General features: G+C 26.5%; 1 pseudogene; it reads left to right on the top strand.

Annotated features, from left to right (window-relative positions):
- Positions 1–223: 223 nt before the first annotated feature.
- On the top strand, positions 224–10,701 carry LOC132947624 (protein mahjong-like; annotated as a pseudogene).
- Positions 10,702–11,254: the final 553 nt, after the last annotated feature.

The following is an 11,254-nucleotide window of genomic DNA, read 5'->3' as shown; positions in this document are numbered from 1 at the left end:
GTAATTACTGTTTTAGTTTCTCGATAATTTTGGGTAGTCCGTCGGTCAATCCGTTAGGAGACATTAACATGTTTTGTGTGTGTCCGTTTTTCCGCTAAGAATTCTCAGCTGACTTACCACCCTACCACAGTTGTTAATCATAATTTATTATTTATTTTCAACAGGGTTGAACGTCGTCCCGTCATAGTGGTCACTTGGTGTTTAGTAACTGTTGAATAGAGCTATGGCGGAGTGCATCAGCAAGCTGACCGACTTGCTCATCAGATGGATAAACGAAATGCAGACCCCTAACTACAACCCCATACCAACGTTGATCGAGTAATTAAAATCCTCATAATATTAATGATGGATCTTTTTTCAATTTTTATAAATTAATAGCTTGAGTTATAGGCTCTTAGTTTAGATTTTTTTTAATGTTGAACTTTTGAAATTTTTGAAATTTTTGAAATATTAAGCAAATTAATGGTAGTCATACGGAAATACGATAATATGTTTATTATTTATTAATTTAAATAACATTCAAACACCTTAACTTATTCATTATTCAATAGATTTACAAAACATGATTTTTGTTTTAAATTTGTCTGGTATTAATTTCTTAATGTCAAAAATACTGTAATTTTAACTTTTTCTAGATTATGTGAATTATTTGAAGAAGAAATCAAAAATTATACTATGAAATACCCGGATCCTACTGATGAACGCCATCCATCTGAGATAGATCCAACTGGTGCATTGGGTCGAATGTATACGATTCTGTTTAACGAAAAAAATTTAATGGAAAAAGTAGATTTTAAAATTCCTAACACATATTTTGATTTTATTAAATTAATATATTTGATTAACATTTGTATTCATCAAATATTTTTAGTTATTAATGGTTTATTTAAAAGAAGATTATTGGCCAACTATAGATTTAAATGTTGCCGCATGTAGGCTTATAATAAACCTCATTCATCATAACATGATACCCCACTTAGAAACACCTGATGTTTTGCAAAGTGTAAGTAAATCTTTAATTTATAAGATTAATGTTCGGAAACATATAAAGAATTATATTTTCTAGCTTAAACTTATTGGTAGTCTATTCAGTTGGTCAGAAAATACTAGTGAACCATTGCAAACTTATGCAACGGGATTATTGGCATCTTGTATGGAGTTACCATTAATTGCTGATGAATTAAAGTGTGTATAATTATATTTTTAGTATTTTCTATAGTAAATAGACACTTACATTAATATATTACTAAAATATAATTTAAAATTATGTAGGGAACGTAATAATAAACTTGTCCCATTTATATTGGATCGTCTACATTCATATTATACTCAGCTTTGTGAAGAAAATGAAATCAATCAAAGCACACAACTGTATCAAAAGACAAATAGTAATCAGCCCAATAATTATACAGGTGCTCTATCTCCAAAAATAAGAAGTAATTTTTCATTCTTTAAATAAATTATAATATATAAAACGTATTTTAATTTATTGGTACACTTTAAACTATAAAAATCATTAATTGTATAGTAGGTATTTATATATTTAGATAATATACTGAAAATATTTGCGTCATTTAAATTTTAGATAGAGAAAAAAATGGTGTTTGTAATTCATCCTCTATTGAGTCTAAAGCAAGCAACTGGATACAAATCTATCCGCTTACTTTGACAACAAAATTAGTTTACTGTCTCAAATATTTAGTATCAATTGGAAAAAATCAAGAGGTATGTATTTTTTATTATAATGTTTATTATGTATTATAAAATTAAAAATAATTGTTTCTAGTTCTTAAGCCATGCCCACGAGAAAGATGCACTCAACTTAGTTATAAAAATAATTAATTATTCAGAAAAACAAAATGATTATTTAACTTTTGTAGCATTCAAATACTTGGCTGTTCTTTTATGCCATAAAAAAATTGCAACAGAATTTATTGATGCTCAAGGATTACAAGTATGTTTATTATATTTTATGTAAATTAATTTGTGTGGAACTAAATTTTATTGAAGTAGTAATGGTTCCAAAAAAAAACTTACCTTAATTAAGTTGTAAGTCAATACCGATATAGGTACAGTTAGTACGGTATGAATAGGTAATTAGGTATAAATAGCTTAATATTGGTTTAAAAAAAATTGTTGTATATGGAAAATATTAAAATAATAATATAGGTACATAATGGTTAAAGTTTCTACTGTAGTCGCAGACACGGACAATGAAGCTATGCTCAAAATTAATAAAAATGATAAATAATGAACAAGATGTTATGCAATCTGATAAGAATCTTTTATTTTTAACGTTAATATACTTATGTAAATGTATTCATTTTTATCTTAAAAACCCAATTACCCCTCAATATTCTATTTCTAACTCTTATATCAAAATTGTTTCTCGATTTAAGGATTTAGGAATTATTTTTAATTCAAAATTAAATTTTTCTTTCCATTAATTTGGGCTTTATGAAAAGCACAATTGTAGCTCATTTAGTAATTCGTTGATCCTATTTCTCTAATTAATATTCTTTACTGTTTTCTTGTACATTCCTCTTTAGAATACTGCTCAGTTATTTGCATAAATAATAGTTTAAAACAAAATACTACCATAGAATCGGTTCAAAATAATTTTTTCATGTTATATTTCCTTCAAGTGATTGAATTCTTCGACTTTCCCATACACCATGGTTCATATTATAATGTTTTAAACTCTCTTAATCTTTTACAACTTAATGAACATCAAATGCTTTTACTCTCTACATTTCTCCACAAATTATTACTAGGTTCCATCAATTGTTCTGAATTGTTGTCTTAAACTAATTTGTTTAAAACAAAATTGCCTTAATACCAGACATCCGAAAACCATTTTATCCACTATTTTCAAATAACAGTTATATTTTAAATACCCTAGCTAACTTCCTTATGGTTGCTAGAAATACTTGGTATGTTTTCGATTTTATTTAACTCTTCTTTTTTCTTTATTGTATATGTATTATAATTTTAGTTTTTTTCATTTTATTTATAATACAATTTATAATTTTATAAATTGTATTAATTGAATATACTTAGTAGGTAGATTGTAATATTTTTGTCCTTCTGTACACTAATATTGTTTGTATTTTCTACACACATTGCAAAGTTATAAAACAGAATTCACTTCCGTATATTGAAACAAATAAATAATTAATTAATCTAAATTAATTTTATAGACTGAGCGGAGCAATAAATGTATTGATTTTACAATAAAGTGTGCTATTTAAAAAAAAATTTTTTGTGTCTTTCATTGGCATTTTTGCAGTAAAGCGGCTTCGATTTTCTTCAACAGTATCTTTTTTGATGAGAAAGTGAATCTAGTTGGTGCATTGAGGAGGTCAAAATGTAAAATTCCTAATAGTTTTCTAATGCGCCGTGAAACATAAAATAAAAGTTAGAGAAAAACGAGAATTTTTACACAAATTTGGTTTTTGACAAAATCAATTGTTTATGATGTAACTTTAAATCAAATGATCGTAGATACATTAAATTTTTACTGTTTGTTAATATTGACATTTTCTATACACGATAGAATTTTCAAAATGTTGATTTGTTTTGAACTGTTTACGGACGTTTTCAGTTTCCAATTTTTTTGTTTTTTTCTATGAATGTCAATAACATTTTATTTTTTTGGTAAAAAAGCTTGAAAATTTAATACAAGGCTCAAAATATATTGTTACAGTTATAAAAAATATTAAAAATCTAGTTACAATTTTTTTTTACTCAAGAAAGTCTAATTAAATTTGAAATTCATATTTTTACAACATTAGATATTTACTCACTTTCTCATGTAGTGATTTTGTTATTTTGTTGTATTTCAAAAACGAATATCTATAGATACATAAAAATATCATTGAATGTTTTTATTTTCATTTTCTATACACCATAAAGCTTAGCAGTTAACAGACATTTTCAGTTTTCATTTTTATTTATAATTGTCAATAAAACTTTATTTGTTGGGTAATTGTTAAATCCTGATTTATTGTTACAATATCAGTTGAAAAATAAATAAAATACATAGGCACAATTTTTTTTATAAGCTTTTAAAGTTCAAATTTTGACAAAATTTATCACATTTAATTTAATAATTATTTTGTAGTTAAAAATTTAAAAAGAGATTTCCACGTAAATAGCTTATAATATTATATAAATTACTTTATACACCTTAATATCATCAAATATACTTAGTAATATCATAGGCTGACTGACTGTTTTCGCTCAGAATCGTTTTTCTTTACAATGATATTATATATCATTGAATTCAAATGTAACACCATCCATGACAGTGACCCACTTGTTACCTACTCTATAGCAGTGACTCACCTTTTACTTTTTTTCACTTGATCCTTTTCAATAAATTCCTTGGACCTCTGAGATAGTTTGCAGTCCAACAAAGTATAAAACTAAACAATGTATGGCTTGAAATTAGTTTTTAATTTTTTATATACCCTAACTGTTATTTAAACCTAAACGAAAACCAGAAAATGCAAATAAACTATTCTCAAAACCAAAATGGTTTCATACTTTGATTTTAATTTGAATATATTATTATGATTTAATCTACTGAGTACCACTGATATGTTAGGTTAGTATTGTGAAATTATATTATTATTATATTATTTTTGATACCTACTAAACTGATTGCTTAAAATTATATTTGATCTGGATCACTAATGTTTGCATGCTCAATGGTAAATACTAAATATCTATTTGCTAATTTCTGTATGAAAAACATTAAATGTCGTGAAAATGTATGCTTTAGAATAATCTGAAACTAAATAATTAATAATTTTACTATTCTTAAAATGTTGCTATTTAAAAAATATATTTGTTTATTTTATGTTTAGAAATTACTTTTAATTCCAAAATCTAGTATTCTATCCAACGGTGTTTCAATTTGCTTTAATTATTTGTCATATTGCGAGGATACAATGGAAAGGATTTGTCTTTTATCTGAACTTGTCCTTATTGATCTTGTAAAGTATGTTAAAGTATTTTGTTGTTTAATAATATATTATATTTAACTTGTATTTAATAATGACTCATAAGGTATGGACTTTGGATGTTGGAGTGTTCTCGTGATTCCAGTAGATGTCATGCAACTATGTTCTTCAATTATAGTTTTCATTTTAGAGTTATTCAAGAAATATTTGATAGCCATGATGGATTACGTAAGATGTTTAATGTGGTATGGTGCATTTACTTATTCCAAGTTAAATTAATTAAGTGGAATGTACTCCTAATATTACTTTTTACAGGCTAGTACATTGCCTCTTCTTCCATATCAATGTACAGAATTTAGTTCATATTTTGAAAGTACTAAATATTCTCCAAGACAAATTTATCGTTGTGTCTGTGCTGGTTTGAAACATTATTTTGAAGCACATTTATATATAAAAGCACAGCAAATACGTAGAGAAAAAATTGGAGATTCTGTTCAAATAATTCCATCAACAAAGGTTCATAATTTTTTTATAGTACCTGGTTCTGATGTATGACATTTAAAAAACTTATCTCTACCATATTATATATTTTTTTTAGTCTACAAAACAATCTCGTGCTAAAGTCCAAGAAGATATAGAGCTATTATCAAATGGTATGTCACTGGAAAAACATTGGACCCCAATCGATCAGTTTCTTAAATTGGGTGGATTAAGGTTTTTATTACAAATAATCAGTGTGGCCAGTAAAGGGAATTTTTTTGTAACGTACGATTAGATAAAATAATTGGTTTCTATAACTACCTATGCATGTTAAACTATTAAATTCCATTACAGACATGGAGTTATTAAAAATGCACTTGAAGTATTAAACATTTGTGCTGTATTACCAAAAGTTCAATTGGCGTTATGTGAAATACCATCATCTCAAGTTCCAGTAGATAATCAAAATGGTACCTTAATAGAAGAAGAAGATGACCCACAAGCTGATAATATCAATTGCGGGTTGGATATTATTATAAAAGCTGCAAAAGGAGATCATTTAGATGCTGATATTCAAAAAGCTGCACTTTCTGTCATTATAAGTTGTGTTTGTACAGAAATACACAGGGTATATATTTTCATATAATTCTATATTTCAATTTGATTTGGTATTATAAACTAAACAATAAATATTAATATATTTTAGGAAGGTAATGTAGCTGTAATTGAAAAAAGTTGGGATTGTATTAGAAAAAATAATGGAATTATGGTAAGTTTAGTTTCAGTATTGATTCTTAGTCGAGTAGTTTGAATAAGATGCGAGTATATAACTCGTATTATTTGATAGTAACTTATTTGGTGTAGTAGCAATCATTTATATATATAACTTCCATTCAATCTTGTATACTTACTTATACAGACATTGTTATATGTTAATATTATTTTACTTTTATATAATTGCAATTAAGGTATTTTAACTTATTTTAGAAATTATTTTATTACCGCATATCCATGAAATACTAAAAAAATTTCTTGAAAAATTAATACTTGAAAATTTCTCTGAAGTTCTGTGTAAACACAGATAAAGTGCTTAGGTAATAGTTTTTAAATATTTTTAAATACCTTAATTAAAATACCTTAATTGATTGTAAAGAAAGAATATTTAAAAAAAGTTACACATGTGTAATATAGAAACTAACTTATAATTTTTTTAGGTTTTACTTAATTTAATTACTATACAAACACCAATTGATGATGCTGACGCTATCCGAGGATTGGCAAGTTGTGCATTAGCTGGATTGGCTCGTAGTGAATCAGTTCTCCAAATGTTCAGAAAATTGCCTTTATTTAGCAGTGACTACCTACTAAGTATGTATTTAATTATTTTAAGAATTTTTATGTAAATGCATCTTTAAAATTGTGTTTTCAATTAGAAAATGTAATACATATTTTTATGAATTATTTAGATAAATAATAGGTACATACGTTATATTATGTTATAGGTTCAATGAAAAATCCTGTAACGCAAGTAAATCTTCAAGAACATGCAACATTTCAAAAATATGGTTTAAAGTTAATAGAATTGGTTTCGGGGAAAACTATGAGTAATGGACCTGAAATAGAAACATCATTGGCAAATATAAATCGAGTAGGTTTTAGTTTGTAAAAATTCTTACTCAAACTTCTTGAACTTGATTTTTAAAATTATCCCACACCAGGATAATGAACCATGTCAATAATATTGTCCATACATCCCTATGCATTTTTATTTTTAATACCGGTTTGAATGAGCATATTTCTATATTATAACTAATAGCAAAGATATACAATCATAAATTCGAATAAAATTTGTTTTATGTTAAATTATTGTGAATAATAACACAAGCTTAGTTCTTCTGTAAATAAAAGAATATTGAATAGTGAATAGTACAATTTCAGAATAATTTTGATGTAATTTATATAACCAATAATTTATTTGTTATATTTGTTCTTTATTTCTATACTATTTATCTAACAAAAAATCACCATATAATCAGCTTTGTATATACATACTTATAAGTATACAAATATGTTAAAAACACGACAAAAAGTGTCCTGTTCGAAGTTTGTTGGAACAAGGGGACATGATTCTCAAACATGGACAATTTCGTTTTAAACGGGATGTATGATCATTGATCATCCGAGTTTATTGCTACCGAGTGACTAAAAATATATAGTTATCAATTTCAATGATTTTCTGTATAAATTATTTTATTTTCAGGCAAAAATTGTTGCACAAACTAAAATTAATTTCGATGAACAACAATTGAACCTTATAGTGTATGAATATTTAATGGAAAAAGGTTTTCCCACAGCTGCAAAAATATTAGCACAAGGTTCAAATCTTAATATAGCTGAGAAAAAGTCCCATTGCCGTGTAAGTATTATGTGTAAGAGGTCTTGATGTCCGCTCTGTGTTGACTCCAGCTGACGTTCAATATAAAGTTCATAAGTGTATAATTTAACTCTAAAGTATCAAAGTTGTACCAAGTTTGTAATTTTTACTTAATTCAACCTATAGTATTAATACAATCAATTAATACAAAATCTTAACCTAACATAACTGTACTAAAATCCGTTGAATAAAAAAAAAACCAAACATTCATATCTATAGAAAAATAAGGAAAAAAACAATGTAAAAAATTGGTCTACCAAAAACCGTGGTTTGAACTTGAAATATTCTGTACTAAATTGCATAATAGTGCTACTGAGCCAACAGTCTTATCGCTTACCAATAGCAATCATTTACAAACAAAAATTTCCATCGTAAATCTCATAATCCCTGTTTGAGCACATCCCCAGTTGGAATTTACCCTATTTAAATTAGCCTATCTTCTTCACAGAAGTCTAATCTATCTCTGTACCAAATTTAATCGCAATCGGTCCAGCCATTTACGAATACATAAAGGACACACACACAAACGTTCATTTTTATATAATATTATATAGATTAAAATGAGTTATTAGTACCTATGTAATATATTAAAATTTAAAAAAGCTCATACATTTTTTAAAATTTAAATAACACAGAATAGCCTATGAAATTGCCTATGTTATATGTTTGTGAGATATAGATTATCATTGCTGGCATCACGTCTTCTTAGTAAATTATTTTAATTATCATAATTATATAAATACTAATAAATATTTTTATACTTAAGAATCGGTCGATTGGAGGAGGAATATTACCAATAAGTTCTAGACATACAATTCAGAACCAAAAATCTGAACTAGCCAATTTATCAAATGGTCCTTTAGGTTCTAAATATAGTGCCAAAAGAATACGTTTGAATGTCAATAAGTATTTTGTGTTTATTTAATATATTTTGGCTTATTAACTGTATTGAAATATCTTTATTAAATGTATCAATTGTATTTAATTTATCTAGACGATCAGAAAATCGTCCAAAATCGGAGTCAGAACAAGAACTTGAGTCACCTATTTCTAAAACAGCTCACAAAAAAATTAACCAAGATTTAACATTACTTACTGATAATAGTACTAACTCAAAGGTTAGCTTAGAATCTATTGTTACAGAATATTTAACCAATCAACATGCTTCATGTAAGCATCCTATGGTTACATGTCCTCAATTCAACTTATTTGCGTAAGTGTTTAATTTTCAAACAAATTTATACCTACTTAATCATATTTTTATATAGTCCACACAAATGTCCTGATCCTAATCCAAAGAGCTCAATGTTTACAAACTTTGCTATGAGATTTTCCAAAAACATACATTCTAGAAAACTAAACCAAAGACTCATACACAGTCGTTTTTGTCCAACCCGCCATTTTAGCATGGATTATGAAAATGCATATTTCACTTGTTGCGAGTTTTTAGTAAGTCTATGAAAACAATATTATATTTATTTATTGTTTTAATAATAAAGTTATTAATTATAGAGCCAAAATCGTATTGCTATTGGGACAGACTATGGTGAAATAAGAGTATGCAATTTATTTACTTCTCAAGAAGAATTATCATATCCAGCCCACGAGTCTTATATTAAAGACTTACAATGCAGTAATAATGAAAAAATATTGTTATCATCTGCTTCTCGGGGAGGGTCTTTAACATCAGTTTGGTCTATAACTGAAAATGCAATCAATATTAAGTAAAATTATTTTAACTTGTTTTTTTTTTTAATATCGTATATTCTAAAATTTTATTTTTTGTCAAGATATTCTTTGGACAATGAAGAATACTGCACTTTTAGCAATTATGACCAAAATAAAATACTTGGAACTAGAGCAAAAACAGCAACAGTAATTATTGAATTTCAGCCATTTCTACCCATTATAGTTATTTTAAAACACTTTAAATCGTAACATTTTTTCTAGATATATGATTTAGAAACTAGTAAAAGAATATTGTCATTAGTGCCAAGATATTCAAATGAGTATAGAAGAAATCGAGCAGCATTTGATGCTACAAATGAATTAGTGCTATCAGATGGTGTATTATGGGATGCCATCGCTGGAAAAGAAATCCACAAGTTTGTTAAAATGAATGAATTTGTGAGTGGAATTTTCCACCCAAATGGACTTGAGGTAATAAGACGTTTTTTTTAAGTTAGTTAGATTTACATTGTAATGCAAAAACTATTTTTTTTACCTATAACTTTGTAGATTATATCAAATACAGAAGTCTGGGATATACGCACATTTCAGTTGTTGCGAACAGTTTCAAGTCTTAATCAATGTGATGTGATATTCTCAAAATCAGGAGAAGGGATGTATACTTTATATAACAATAATGAAGAAATTAAATGGTCTGACAAAACTTCATTTAAAACTTTAGATCCTAATGACTACTCAAATATAGGTAGATATAATGAACATAGTGTTAAATATTTTGTAGTTATAAACCGTTTTAAAATAAAATAATTATTTCATTTTTACGAATTGTTTTATGTTATTAGCAACTGTTGATGTTAAAAAATCCATATATCATATGGCTTGCAATAGTTCTGATACACAAATAGCTATTGTTAAGAATCAAGGAGTGCCTGCCAATATTGATGAGTCAATTGTACAAGTATATGATGTTGGTAGATCTAGAACCAAAGATGAAGCTGTAAGTATTTTATGATTATTTTGATAAACTAGAATTGATTATATTTGTGATTTTAGATTGAAAAAGAAGACGATGACCTGAAAAATTACATGTCTTGTAAGTATTGCAATCATTTATTACTTTGTCTTATATAATGAATAACTAGTGTTTAAGTAGACAGTAGTTTAAAATAAAAGTTGCGTTTATATTATGTTTAATTAGTGTTTCCATCGTATTGCTAGAAAATGATAGCTGGAGGAATGGATTCAGTATAGATTCAGTACTCTGGGAATAGATTCAGTATAACAGCTTCAAATCATCAAAAGAAAAAAAAATATTTATGATTCAAAAACAATTTTTTTTTTATAATTATACTTTAAAATATATCTTTTTTATATAATAATATATGCATATTCTACTGCATATTTGCGTTTTTTTAAGTGCATAAGTATGCACATATTTCATTGTTTTTTAGCGCATAATTTCCGAGCCCTGGTTATGAGCAATTAAAAATATATGAGTGACGTCATTGGGCCCGACTCATCGTAATTGCCTATCATATATGTGTAAAAGTTCATCGCTTCACACAATGATTTGCCAACTTAAACATTTTATTTTTGAAATTTAATTTAAATATACATGTGTAGTTTTATGTTTTTAAAACGATACTAGTATCAGAATTTCAATATAACGTTTAGTTTTTTAAAC

Source organism: Metopolophium dirhodum, chromosome 6 (assembly GCF_019925205.1).
Source record: "Metopolophium dirhodum isolate CAU chromosome 6, ASM1992520v1, whole genome shotgun sequence".
Classification (NCBI taxonomy): domain Eukaryota; kingdom Metazoa; phylum Arthropoda; class Insecta; order Hemiptera; family Aphididae; genus Metopolophium; species Metopolophium dirhodum.
The sequence above is the reverse complement of the archived record's forward strand: the minus strand, read 5'-3'. Positions and strand labels throughout refer to the sequence as shown.